The following is an 8,833-nucleotide window of genomic DNA, read 5'->3' on the forward strand; positions in this document are numbered from 1 at the left end:
GAGTTTGGTCGATAGCCAAAGCTCCCTTAGCATCAGCGCCGTCTTTAAAGACGGGAGGAGGCATCCTTCCTGATGGAGACGGCACAACGGAACTCTTAATGAAAGCACCAATGTCGGTGTCAAAACCGGCGGATCTCAGGTAGGGGGTCCTGAACTGTGCGTCTAGGCCGGATGGTACTAGGAGGCAGGGGACACGATGTTTTACCCAGGTTCGGGCCCTCTTGATGGAGGTAAAACCCTACGTCCTGCTTGATTAATATTCATGATATGGGTAGTACAAGAGTAGATCTACCACGAGATCGGAGAGGCTAAACCCTAGAAGCTAGCCTATGGTATGATTGTATGTTATGGTTGTTGTCCTACGGACTAAAACCCTTCGGTTTATATAGACACCGGAGAGGGTTAGGGTTACACAAGGTCGGTTACAAAGGAGGAGATATCCATATCCGTATTGCCTAGCTTGCCTTCCACGCCAAGTAGAGTCCCATCCGGACACGAGACGAAGTCTTCAATCTTGTATCTTCATAGCCTAACAGTCCGGCCAAAGGATATAGTCCGGTTGTCCGGAGACCCCCTAATCCAGGACTCCCTCACTAGGTCTGCTCACCGGTCGCGTACGCAACATGCGGGTGTGCAATGGGTGATGGGCCCAGACCCCTGCGCCATAGGATTTAGACCGGCGTGCTGACCTCTCTGTTGTGCCTAGGTAGGGCTGCGATGTGTTGATCTTCCGAGGCCGGGCATGACCCAGAAAAGTGTGTCCGGAAAAAGGAGATCGAGCGTGTTGGGAAATGTGGTGCACCCCTGCAGGGAAGTTGATCTATTCGAATAGCCGTGTCCCTCGGTAAAAGGACGACCTGGAGTTGTACCTTGACCTTATGACAACTAGAACCGGATACTTAATAAAACACACCCTTCCATGTGCCAGATATAACCAGTGATCGCTCTCTCACAGGGCGACGAAGGGAGGATCATCGGTTAGGATTATGCTATGCGAAGCTACTGGGTGAACTTACCATCTACTCTCTTCTCCTGCTGCAAGATGGAGGTTACCAGAAGTGTAGTCTTCGAAAGGACTAGCTATCCCCCTCTTATTCTGGCTTTCTGCACTTCAGTCCACATATGATACCCTTATTCCATTTGATACCAATGCATACATATGTAGCGTAGCTCCTTACTTGCGAGTACATTGGATGAGTACTCACGGTTTCTTTGCTCCCTCTTTTCCCCCTTTCTATACTCGATTGCTGCGACCAGACGTTGGAGCCCAGGAACCAGACGCCACCGTCGACGACGACTACTACCACTTCGGGAGGTGCCTACTACTACGTGCAGCCCGCTGACGACGACCAGGGGTAGTTTAGGAGGATCCCAAGCAGGAGGCATGCGCCTCTTTCGATCTGTATCCCAGTTTGTGCTAGCCTTCTTAAGGCAAACTTGTTTAACTTATGTCTATACTCAGATATAGTTGCTTCTGCTAACTCGTCTATGATCGAGCTCTTCTATTCGAGCCCTCGAGGCCCCTGGCTTGTAATATGATGCTTGTATGACTTATTTTATTTGTAGAGTTTTGTTGTGATATCTTCCCGTGAGTCCATGATCTTGATCGTACACGTTTGCGTGTATGATTAGTGTATGATTGAATCGAGGGAGTCACAAGTTGGTATCAGAGCCGACTGCCTGTAGGAATCCCCATTCTAAACTCCTTGGCCGAAGTTGACTCTAGTCATTGAAAAAGTTCTTACTAACTTGGCTGTGCGGCTTACGGGCCCACGTCGCCATTGGGTGGTATTAGGATCTTTTACTCCTCGTCTATACTCTGGGACTCTGATCTCTCTTCTAATCGGGTTAAATGATTTTACTAAATCTGACTCTAGGTTCTCGTAACTACTTCACCCAGAGAGCCCCTTCATTCCAGATGATGGCCTGCTTCTTCACCAGAAGATTCCGAAGATACTCTCCGTTATTCTTTCGAGACCTTGTGCCACCACTTTTGCTATTCCCAACCATCGCTAAATCTTTATGGATAACTGCTTACAGTTGTCGTTCTTACCTTTGTTCCCAGTTGCCCCTGTTATTACTTGATACCCAGAAAATTCCTTCAATGATTCAAGAATCCTTTGTGCCCACCGCTTTGCATCTCTTTGCCGCAGAAATACCACTACAGATAATTCCCCACACTTATTGAGGATTTGTTCATCCCCAGTTGATCATGTGTTTCACAAAATTCTTTGAATGCTATTCAGTCTTTTGAAAATCCTCGGCAGACTATCGCTCTTGAAATTTTTGCTTGCTTGATTATGATTAACCTCATAAGTCCGGTAATCTTATTGGCATCCTTATTCATTATCAGTTTTGGTATGTTGAATCAATATGTTGTGAATGCTCGCATTCCTTAATCAGATCTTTCATTTTGTCCTTCCGACTCATATGTCATTTTAAATATGAGATGGATCCTAAGACTATTGTCATCCATTTTGATTATTCCCCTAAGGCTATTCAACTTATCCATCCCTAATCAGAGCATTGCTTCTGATCCCTTGTCTTGGAATTGATTATTCCTTCGCATTTGAACTTTGAGTTAGTCAGTTGTTTCCATAAACTGATCTCCTTCCGTTCCTTCTTCCTCTAGTTGAGTGTCGATGCTCACATCAGACCCCTTGTGGACCACCAGATCCTTTGTTGGATTTTATCTGACATCGCCCGTCATATTCTATAAGCTTGTGAGCCTTTCCTCGGATACATAATGCCTTTGGTAAATTGTATCCTCTGCTTTCTCCAGCATGCTCTACTATCGAGCTTGTGTTATTTATTCCTGAAATTGTGGTATATGCTCCTAAGATGCCTCGATGGGTTGAACCTATGCCTTCCATATTATGTGTGAACTCGAAAGTTTTCACGAGTCATACTTCTCTGGTATTTTGCCAGATAATTCAACACTACAACTTCTTTAAAAAAGAGAAGTGAATGAAAGGTTATGCATTGGAGAAGTGGGAGTCGACCTTGAACCCTGTGTTCATGCCCATGGACACGATGTATACCTGATCATGGAAGCTTCTTTTAAAATAATTATTCCCTTATTATAAGTTCATCTTTTATCTGTGGACATGGTTCCGACCATGTTCTCCCTTAAATACCATTACCCGTGCAAGTTTAAGCATTTGTCTTCTGCAGAGCAATACCGCGGTCCAACCTCCACTTCGGTCTGTCGTCGAGTATTACCCCATGGTATCTCGAGATATCATGGGACATCATAACTTCTTATGGGTTCTTCATCAACTATTATTACTCACCGGATCCAATTGTTCCTAGGTTCTGGGTTGTCGTCAACCGAGAACACCGAATAGTGAATCGAGTCTGCACTCCGATTCAATAACCCTAAATAATTTTCGTTGCTTACGAGTTTAAATAATCCTTCAAGTCATTCCTAGCTTGATCGGCTATACCCTTATCGTGCTGCTCTTAACTATGCCACCTGGTCCTTCTTCCCGGATAACAATTTTCGATGATGAGCTAAGCTTACATCGATTTTCCTCATCATAACATTTCTCCTTAAACCACAAGCTTGGTTTCGAGTTTGTGTCGTACCCGTGGTTCCAATAACCTTTCGCTTCATCAATCGTTTGACTTGATGTCATTGCCTATGGATTACAGTTTCATGAAATCTCTCAACCATTGTGTCATGATCATCATCAATCTTATGAGATCTTCTAGGATATCAATCGAAGTCATTATGAGAAATACCATCCTTGCCCCTCGACGAATTGTGTTATCATCGACAAGGTATTGCCTTCCCTCCAACACAAACTTGTTCGTGTTCTGTGTTATACCATGAGTTCCTTGCTATCCAACATTTGTTCTTCCTTACCTTGGAGTATTACCATCTTTTATATCCAGGATGTCGTGCTTAGCACACCCGGCCGAAGGCCCTATGGTTATAGATTCCTTTTCAGCAAGGTTATCCATTCTTCCATGAGGAAATTGTAAGACTTATTCTACAAGTTATTCCTGAGGGATCCTTTGTGTATCCAAGTTTGATCTTTGCTTGAAGACCATGTCAATGCTATCTCAAAGCATGTCTGTGGTACTCTGATCTTCAATAAGAACATTTGAAGCACAATGCTAAATTTTCTTATCATTTGCCCTAACACCGTTGTATGGGTAATATCATGAGATTCCTACCCCTTACCTAAATGGTTTTCTACTTTCTATCCTGTCATGGATATCATGCTCCGCTTGTCCTTGGGAAGGATATACCCCCGAAATATGTGTGTATACACATTTTCCTTTCCATTGTTCTGTTTAAACCTGATAATCACTTTTCCTTTTCCATTGGTTTGTTTAAACCTTCTTGTGATCTATATGATTTAAGCAGTAATATTCTCTTGCTTATGTAAACACCTCGGTGTACAACTCTATCAGTAAGATCCTGTTACTATTGTTGATGACATTCCGGTAGCCACCGATGGACGAGAACATTGCCTATTGGTCCGCCTCGTTCAATGAGCAGGAAACTGGTTCTCTTCATCCCTCGCCTTTGGTACTGATGTTGTTGCCGACATAACTAACAGGCTATCCCCTGACATGCCTTGCATACATGATCGTGCAAGACATCACCGTCCTTCCTGCTTTTAACAAACATGGTGGGCCCATAACCCACAGTTCCACATGATCGAAACCTGACTCTCCTGTACAACCCTGTTTCTAAAGTTATTCCTCATGCTTGGCTTCATATGTAATTCACGAGCCACCTTCCATGTGATCATCAATTCTGGTACTGAACACAATACCTATACATGTGGCCTTGTTTTAGGCAACGACGATTGTCTATCCGCTTCAAACTTCTTATGGTACATTCTTACTTTGCTCTCGATGTGTTTCATTTGTTCAACTCGAGAGATATTCTTATGATCATTCTTGGGATACCCCCACCCAGATGATTTTCCTTTATAACATTCAATTGTTGTAAAGCTGCCCCTTACCTATTCGTAAGTACGATGGAGTTCCCGAAGAAAGGACGACAACTTCATCATGATGACCTGAAATAGCGAAATGAAGACATCAACGTAATGGATCAACCTCTTCGAGAAGAACAACCAAGACCAAGGACACTCCCTGGAATTTCGTAACCCGAACCTTCCCCCATTTACTTCCCTCTTAAATCTCGGGACGAGATTTCTTGTAGTGGAGGAGAATTGTGACTCCCGAGTAATTAAGCTACAGTAACCCTCTACTAAGGATGCCACGTCATCCTCGGTTACTGTTGATAAACTCGACTTAGTACAAAAATGATTCAAATTCAAATTTAAAATATAGGCAAACAGTAAAAGTTTTTCAAACATTAAAACTAAATTGTTCATCATGTGGCAAATAATCCCTAAATAATTGAGGTGAAGAAACCACATTCTTATAGAAAGTTTAGATGCATTTGAATAATTAAAACAGTAGGTAAAACAATGAAATAAATGTCTTTTGCATTTTTTAAAATAATAAACTGTTTATTTAGTTGCCCCTAAGTTAATAGGACAGTAGTATAATTATTAACACTAAATTAGTGACTGGTTTTATAATTTATAAAACTAATACAAATGAGAAATTAAAAGAAAACAGAAAAGAAAAATAAATAAAAGGTAAAGAGAAAACAAAAGAAAAGAAAAAACCCCGGCTCCCCAAGGGCCTTGGCCCACTGGCCCAGCTGAACGGACGGCCAAAAACCGGCCCAGGCCGCCCCCCCCCCCCTCACTTCCTTATCACTCCCTCCCCGTAACCCTAACTCCCCCCACGACACCCCACTCCCTCTGCTCGACCCCCCCACTCCTCCTCGTTCCCCACTCCCCCTCCCTCACCCGATCCCGTCTGGATAGGGCCAGTTGCTCCGGCCCCGTCGAACACCGCCGGCACCGCCCCACCGCCGTCCTCCTCGCCTCCCCCCTCTCCCGATCTGGGAGCCCCGACGTCGCGCCCGACCCGCCGTACGCCGCCGCCTCGTCCTTGTTCACCGCCGCCCGGAGCTCCACGGACGTCGTCGGAACCCCGCACCACCCCGACCTCGTTGCCTCCTCTCCGTCACGCCGTCCCCGTCAACCTCCCCGAGCACCGCTGCCCTTGTCCCTACGCATCACCGTGAGCTCTCCTCCTTCCCATCTGTCGCCGGCGCCATTCACAGCACGCATGCGCACACCACACCAAACGCACGTCGAGTCGCGCCCCAAATGCCGCGCTTGCCCGCGCTGAAGCTCGCGCGTCCCGCCCCCTGCTGCTTGATGTTTTGCTGCCGGTGCTGCCGCTAGCCGTTGTCCCGCGCCGTGGCCTTGCGCTCACCGCGCGCGAACCATGCCCGTCCGCGTCCCCTTGCTCCCCTTCTGACCTCGTGGCCGCGCGCGCCGCACACCGGCGCCCGCATCCCGCCCGCGTCGCCCCCCTGCTTTAGCTGCTCTGCTTCGCCTGCGCCGCGCTCGCGCCCCTTGTCCGTGTGCACCGCGCCGCCTCATTCCTACTTGCCTGTACGCCGCGCGCGCCCAGCGGCCTCCCTGCGGCCTCCTCAGTCCCCGCTGGCGTCCAGGGCCAGCCAGGCTGCGCCAGATCCTGGCGCCCGACGCCCGTCGCCCGGCTGGCGCCCGCTGCCGTTTCGCCCGTGCACCCGTTGTCGGTGTCAAAACCGGCGGATCTCGGGTAGGGGGTCCCGAACTGTGTGTCTAGGATTGATGGTAACAGGAGGCATGGGACACGATGTTTACCCAGGTTCGGGCCCTCTTGATGGAGGTAAAACCCTATGTCCTGCTTGATTAATATTGATGATATGGGTAGTACAAGAGTAGATCTACCACGAGATCAGAGAGGCTAAACCCTAGAAGCTAGCCTATGGTATGATTGTATGTATATATGATCTATCGACTAGCCTGGCCCTGGTTTATATAATGCACCAGAGGCCTAGGTTAACAAGAGTCCTAACCGAATACGCCGGTGGGGAGAAGTCCTTGTCTTGATCGCCAAGCCTTGTGGAATCTTCCTTGTATGTGGCAGCTGTCCGAACTGGCCCATGAGTATATGGCCACGGGGGTCCTCGGCCTAATCTATCAGATCGGGAGATGACGTGTTGAGTACCCCCTAGTCCAGGACACCGTCAGTAGCCCCCTGAACCGGTCTTCAAGTTAGGGACGCTCCCCGATTCTTCCGAACTATTCTTCATCTTCGGTCGTCGGTCTTGAAAACTGGTTCAACAAATCTTCTTTATCTTCGATCTTGAGGATCGCCAAAATGCATTCGACGGGTTTACACGTCGGGTATCTGAGGAGCCCCTTTAAGTTCCCGGCCTTTATCAATGCCTTGTTATTTTTATGCCACACCTCGGGTTTGAAGTTGTTCCCAGGCGGCAGCGTCCTCCTGCGTCCGAGCTCCAACGCCGGACTGTATTCGAGGTATCTTTTGCAACCGAGCACCAACGCCGGACCGCTTCCCAGCTCTAACGCCGGAATGTATCCGAGCTCCAACGCCAGACTATGTATCCGATCTCCAACGCCGGACTGTATATCCGAGCTCCAACGACGGGCTATATCCGAGGTGTCGTAAATCACCTTGGTTCAAAGAAGTTTGAAGGAGTTTAGCCGAGCTTAATGCTGGAAATGCCCTCTATGGAGCCAGCCACTAGCGCCCGAGCTTTATGTCGGGCTGCTTCCGAGGTGGTGCACCACCCCGAATGTGGGCCGATTTTTGTGAATATTTTTTATTGGTGCAATTTATTCTCTGTCGAGATACATAGCCAGTAGCCCTCAAGGTGTGTATCGGTCTAAAACCCGAGATGCACCTGAAGGATGACGTAAGACCGCTGATCCCAGTAGCCGCTGAGACTCAGGTTGATTTGCAAAATCGGCCTGAGGATCAAGTCCAAGCTCGGCAGAATACTTCGGGACACTAAAAGCGGTGTGCTTAGTCCTCGAGACTCAGGTTGGGTGCGGCCGACCAACCTGAGGATCAAAATCTCCTCGGGAACTATATTGCACACAAAATTTTCTGCATTGGTCAAGCAATGCAGTAGCCCCCGAGACACTGGTCGGGTGGCAACACCAGATCAGGGGATCGATGTGCCCCTTTAATACTTGTAAATAATAAGCCCGAAGCCTAGTAGCCCCCGATCCTTAATGCGGGCACGGGTGGCCGAATTAAGGATCAATATCCGTAGTAAAATCACAAATTATGTGTAATGACTCTATGTACCCAAGTACTTTACGTCATTTAATGCTCGGATCCGCATTGTACAAAACTTTGTTGACTGACCATCGGCTTCCACCTCCTCGGCCAGTAACCGAGGAGTGTTTGTCTTACTTCATAAAGCCTTTATGAGGGCAAAGATTTACGACAAACAAGGCAATCTGGCCATACGGTTTTATAAACAAAGGTACGCGGAGAGATATGTTATATTACTGTTTAACATAAGAAATGTCTTCCAAAGAAAATAGTTCCGCTACCGGTCCCTTTCTTTGGGTTATCATGCTAAGCATGATCATGAAACCTCAGCTCTAACGTTAGAGCAAAATATTGAGGATTTTAGTTTGGGAGGCCAGTTACTAGCCCCCGATAGTGTTCGGCGACAGTCGAGGTGAAGCCGTAAACACTTCGGCCATTGTTATGAATGGCCCGTCATTTAACACCGTCATCGGATCGCTGACCAGTTTACGCTTATTGTGACAGTCAGTTTTCGGCTTTCTCCACTGAGGTGCTTAACCATGTGAGCTGGAAGCACAATTGCAGTGGTTCTCACTTTGCACAACTAGCCGAACAAAGCAGAACGTAGGAGGCAAGCGCAGGAGCCGGGCAACCCAACTATTGACCGAAG

Source organism: Triticum urartu, chromosome 2A (assembly GCF_056163025.1).
Source record: "Triticum urartu cultivar PI428250 chromosome 2A, HENAU_Tu73, whole genome shotgun sequence".
Lineage (NCBI taxonomy): Eukaryota > Viridiplantae > Streptophyta > Magnoliopsida > Poales > Poaceae > Triticum > Triticum urartu.